Below are 6,000 nucleotides of genomic sequence, written 5' to 3' on the forward strand. Positions count from 1 at the left end.
TAAATTTGAGGAAAATTGATATTTTTCACTATATAGGACTATAGCATATTTTACCATTATTTGTATCTTCTGTGTTCCTCACTAATATTTCATGATTTCATTCATATGGTACTTGTATATTTCCTGTTTAATGTTTTCCTAGTTATATTTTAATATAAGATTTTCCTTTTTATTTTTGTAAAATAATTATTTCATTATATTTTACTAAATGATAAATGCTTATGTATAGGCAAGCTGCTTTTTAAATTTAAAACCATAAACTATTACTGGATTTAAATACATTTTTGATAACTTTCTTGGTAACCTAACAAGGAGGTGATGTACTTATCATTCCTTTCAGATGCTATATCTGCTGGAATATAAGAGAGTTTGGACATAAGAGTTGACAGTTTCTCATGAAAGCTAAAACCACACCTAACATTTGACCCAAAATTTAATTTCTAAGTATTAATACTAGAGAAATAAAATAATATGTCCACAGAAAGAACTATATCTGAATTTTCATAGCAGCTTTATTCACAATAACTAAAAATTAGAAGTAGCACAAGTCTTTGTCAACAAGAAAACTGATAAATGAATGTGGTTAACTCTATAGTAGAATTTAGCACAACCATGCAAAGGATTGAACTACAACATTGATTTCACAGAGAAGTCGAGTTAAAAGAAGCCATTTGTTCTAAGGATAGCTTTGTATGATGAATATTTTGATTATTTATTTTCATTCTTACTTGATTTTATTAAATGCATTTAAGGGTATAATTTCACCACTAACTTCTGTAGTTGCATCTGCACCCCAGAGATTTTGACATGTACTTTTGTCTATATTCAGGTCTACATATTTTGTTAATTTCAATTATTCCTTCTTAAACTCTTGATTTTAAAACAAAAGATGAAACGTGGAAAGCATGTAGAAGTCAGAGGACCATTTGAATTCTGAAATTCTCCTGGACAGATGTTGTCAGGTCCTCCAACTCCAGAATATACTGACTAGTCCCAACTTTGTTCCTACAGAATGGTACCTGAGTCCTTCACTACTGCCAGCGCTTGACTCCACCTTTGGGATGCACTTCCTTTTCCATTACCGTCCTTGGCCATGTCTGCAGAGTTAGAATATGAGAGTTGATAGACAGTATGAATATTGGCTATGATATCAATATGAATATTGATAGCCAAGAAGATTTTCCAGCTTGTTCCTTCCCTTTATGAAGTTGGAGACCATATGTAATTTTGCATCTCAATTACTTTAATAATTTAAACTCAGTAGGCATTGTTTTTGCTAGTACACATCTTTTTCAAAGACGGATCAATTCCTTTGGCAAAAGCTACATTCATAATCCTTTTTGAGATAGATCTCTCTATTTCATTTCAGGTAGTTTGGATACAAGTGTGTATATAACAAGGCATTTAATCTTTCTAAAGTCATTTCAGTCCAGAAGAATGGTCTACTGGATACCATCTAAATATTTTCAAAAGTGTTAACAAATAACAAAATGGTATTGAAGACACACTCTTTAGTCTTTACCTGGAGCCCATTTATTAATGGTTGCATACTATGTTTGATCTTTTCCCTGCAACTGCATTTAAGTGGCTTACCTTTGATTTGGTGAAAAATTCTGACTCTGAAATTTGTCTTTAATTTCCTTCTAAATTATATTTTAAACTAGACAGCCTTGGTGTAAGTGCATCATTTTCTTGCATCATTGAAACAAATACAACTAGCAGGAACCCGCTCACGCTTCATCCTTTTAACATTCTCTTTCAAAATCTCATCACTCAATTTTTTGTGTAAATTTCCTTTTCAATTTATTTTAGGCAACACCTTTACCAAGTGTTTCAGTGTTACAAGTCACTGTTTTCCAGACTTCTATGTTTCCTTATATGTGGCCCAACTATGCAAAGACTTCAAGCTTCTGCTTATATCATGTATGCTAGAATCCTGCTGGCCAAAGCAAGTTACATGGCCAAGTCCTGAATCAACATAATGAAAAGTATAGTCTTCCAATGTAAATGGTGGTTATGGAAGGTGAATATTTCCTGAACACTAATCTTAATCTATCATACTACTCAACTGGTATCATGATACATTTTAAAGTAGTCTGTTCACAGAAAAGTTAACTAGAAAATTTGAAACTCATCCTTTATATTTTCAAATAGTCATTTGTAAATATTGGTGGGAGGGGATCTTGTCATTTTATTTGCATCACAGACATATTTTTCAATTACTCTATGGACACACACTCTTCTTTGAAAGGACGGTCACAACAATAGGGAGTGGTTGAAATCCCTTACTATTCCTCTCATCCTATCACAGAAAATTTGTAACCACTTCCCACTATGCATTGTGGACAGACTATAATGAAGAAGTTTCTATCTGCTAAATGTGTATTACTTCTTAATCTCTTTGATATTTTATAGTATCTTCCACAGAAAAAGTCCTTTGGTTAACAGAGGGGTTGCACATATGAACATAATCCTAATAATTTAACCATTTTAGAGCAAAGGGAATTCTGGGAAATATACTTTACAGAAATAATTTCCTGTTATAAAACAGTTATTTTGGTAATTGCAGAAAACTGTCTAAAGATGACTTAAATATTCTTATTTTTATTTTCTGTTTTTCTTGCTTTATATGAATCATGATTGTAGGAAGTCAGGGGATTTATGGACTGGTCCAGGTAAAAGATATGACCATGTCAGGCAAGAGAACATCCGGTTTTGGCTGGCAATTCTTTGACAGGTTTGCATGTAAAGATGTCCCTCACAGAATAAGCTTATCCAGAAACTGTGGCTCAGTGTCTGCTACTCAGAAGGGGAGCGAGATAAGACAACTCTAACTGGAGAGGGGAACCTGAAAGGGGGCTTAGATCTATGTGCTCTTAGCCTCTTAGGGGCACTGTTTGGTCAGAGAATTGAAATGGAGGGACTTTAAAATTTCAAGGTTCCATTTGATCAACAGGTAACAGCTGGTTGGTGAGGTTATATAGTATATTCAAAGTAGGAAGGCTAGACGGAAGAAGGCAATGGCACCCCACTCCAGTATTCCTGCCTGGAAAATCCCATGGACAGAGGAGCCTGGTAGGCTGCAGTCCATGGGGTGGCTGAGGGTCAGACATGACTGAGCGACTTCACTTTCACTTTTCATTTATATGCATTGGAGAAGGAAATGACAACCCACTCCAGTATTCTTGCCTGGAGAATCCCAGGGACGGGGGAGCCTGGTGGGCTGCCATCTATGGGGTCACTAGAGTCGGACACGACTGAAGTGACTTAGCAGCAGCAGCAGCAGCAGCAGGAAGGCTAGACATAGCCAAACATTTGCTTGTTTTGTCTATTTTAAAAATAACTACAGGTGCAAAAATTTGAGTCTGGTGCTGGCAGGCTTTGGAGCTGGAAGGTCTCAGTTTGAAGGGAAGAAGTAACATTGAGGCCAACACACAGAGGCCATTTTTTGTGCATTTATGTAACAGTGATGCAATGGGAAAAGAGCAGATTAGGATACATGAAAACTTGGCTGCAACTTGAGCTCTGATAAAAAGTTTTAAGGAACTTGAGTTAATGATATCATTTAACTTCATTTAGTATCTCTGAGGGCTTCCCAGGTGGCTCAGTGGTAAAGAGTCCTCCTGCCATTGCAGGAGATGCAGGTTTGATCCCTGGGTTGGGAAGATTCCCTGGAGAAGGAAATGGCAACCCACTCCAGTACTCTTGCCTGGGAAATCTCATGGACAGAGGAGCCTGGTGGGCTACAGTCCATGGGGTTGCAGAGTCAGACGTGACTGAGCACACACACACGGTATCTCTGAACCTGATTTTCCTCTCCTCTAATGACATTAGGTTAAATGAAGTGAACTGAAGTGAAAGTTGCTTAGTTGTGTCTGACTCTTTGTGTCCCCATGTACTGTAGCCTGCCAGGCTCCTCTGTCCATGGAATTTTCCAGGCCAGAATACTCACGTGGGTGGCCATTCCCTTTTCCAGGGATCGAACCTGAGTCTCCCACATTGCAGGTAGATTCTTTACAGTCTGAATCACCAGGGAAGCCCCTAGATTAAATGAGTGGTCCACAAATATTAATAACTTGCATCTCAACCTGCCTCACCCCTGGTTTTGTAAATATTTCCCTGGAACACAGCCACATTTGTTTGTCCGTGTACTGCCCACGGCTGCCTGCCTTCTGCACAGGCATCACTGAATAGTTGTGAAAGTTACTATGTGGCCCATGAGCCTCAAATATTTACTATTTGGCCTTTTGCAGAAAAGTTTGCTGACCCCTGAACTAGCTTACAACACGGGCTTCCTTCAGCTTAAACCTTTTTTTTTTTTTCCTCTGAAAACACGTTAGAAATCCAGCTCTTATCATCTTCGAAATCCAGCTCTTATCATCTTCGAATTCCTGCTTCTTATTTTTACTTACCTTTTGAACAATCACTCAATACTTCAGCTGTGGAGTCTATTTGTAAGTTTCATACCAAACATCACAAACATCATCTCTCCTACAGCTAAAATGATATTGCCAGTCTCCCTGAATAAATCAGTAGCTCTCTCATTTTCATGTCTAACCTGAAATGAAAATAGAAAGAGAAAGCAAAAAGAGTGCAAGGAAATGAAAATATAATATTTAAGTGAAATAATTTGAGAATTTTACGTTAAAGGAAATGTAATTATCTAATTGGATTTCAGTCAGTGGTTTGCCTTCCCTTTGTCTTGGCTAAATGACCAAGGTCATTCTGTCTCATCGGGGGTTCCAGCCTACCTTTTTATATCTCATCTGGCAAAGGCCAAAAATTAGTCAGAAGCAACCACTCATTTTAGGCACTTAAATTTTTATTTGACACACACTGCCATTAATTATTAATTCAGTATTTCAACCAGAAATCACTCATTATTACAAGAAGCTTCAAATTGTGAGAAGTCAAACTGAAACCTCTCCAAAATCATTTTGTCTTCTTCTCTAATAAAAGTCAAGATTATTTTGCTATACTATGAATACAGTTTTACACAGATCATCATTATTTTGCCAGCTCAAGAATAGCAAAACACATTATATAACTGTGCATCCTATATATTTTTAAAATAATTTAAAGCATAATGAGAACACTCACCTAAAAAAGGATATGTGCTCTTCTCAGAAAGTTTTTGTTGTATATATTTAAAATAATCCCTTCATGAAGAATTCTTTGAGTGTGACTGAAGTCACAATTTATTTAAATTCATTTCTACTATTCAAACTATGGTGAAGGACCAGTGGAAGTAGTAAAAAAAAAAAAAAAAAATAGAGGCCATGGAGTTTTTCACTGATTTCCAAGGGCAATATGGAAATTGAAAAATTTTCACTATACTTTCTGTTTACATGAAAAGTGCAGAATATTTTTTGACCAGGTTTTCTAATTTTAATATGTATTGTTTGCTGTCTATGCAAATTCATAGTGAACCACATCTATATCTAGTTAATATATGTTGAATTGCTACCATCTTTCAAGTACTGCTACTGGTACTTTTACAACTATTTCCTGATTTTAGATTAAGTATAGTCCTAGCGCTATAAACTAGGTTCTTTTTGCTGTTGTTTGACTTTGTCTTATTTGCTTCCATTATGTTGTTGAGGATACTGAGGCTCAGAAAGGGGGGAAAAAAAAAAGTGAAGTCGTTCAGTCGTGTCCAACTCTTTGCGACCTCATGGACACCAGGCTCCTCCATCCATGGGATTTTCTAGGCACGAGTACTGGAGTGGGTTGCCGTTTCCTTCTCCAGGGAACTTCCCGACCCAGGGATCAAACCCAGGTCTCCCACATTGTAGACAGACGCTTTCCGTCTGAGCCACCACTTGATCTTAGCCAAAACGCCAAGAAGCAAAAGAAAGGGAAAGTATACGTTAAAAACAACAACAAAAATCAGACTCAGTCTTCAAACCCAAGGCCTGAATCTCTAAACAGAATAAGGAAAAAATATTTTCTCCCCACCAACCTAAGCCCATGCTGATTCTGCCCTGGTTTGCTGACAAC

The sequence above is a fragment of the Capra hircus genome, chromosome 11 (genome assembly GCF_001704415.2).
Source record: "Capra hircus breed San Clemente chromosome 11, ASM170441v1, whole genome shotgun sequence".
NCBI classification, from domain to species: domain Eukaryota; kingdom Metazoa; phylum Chordata; class Mammalia; order Artiodactyla; family Bovidae; genus Capra; species Capra hircus.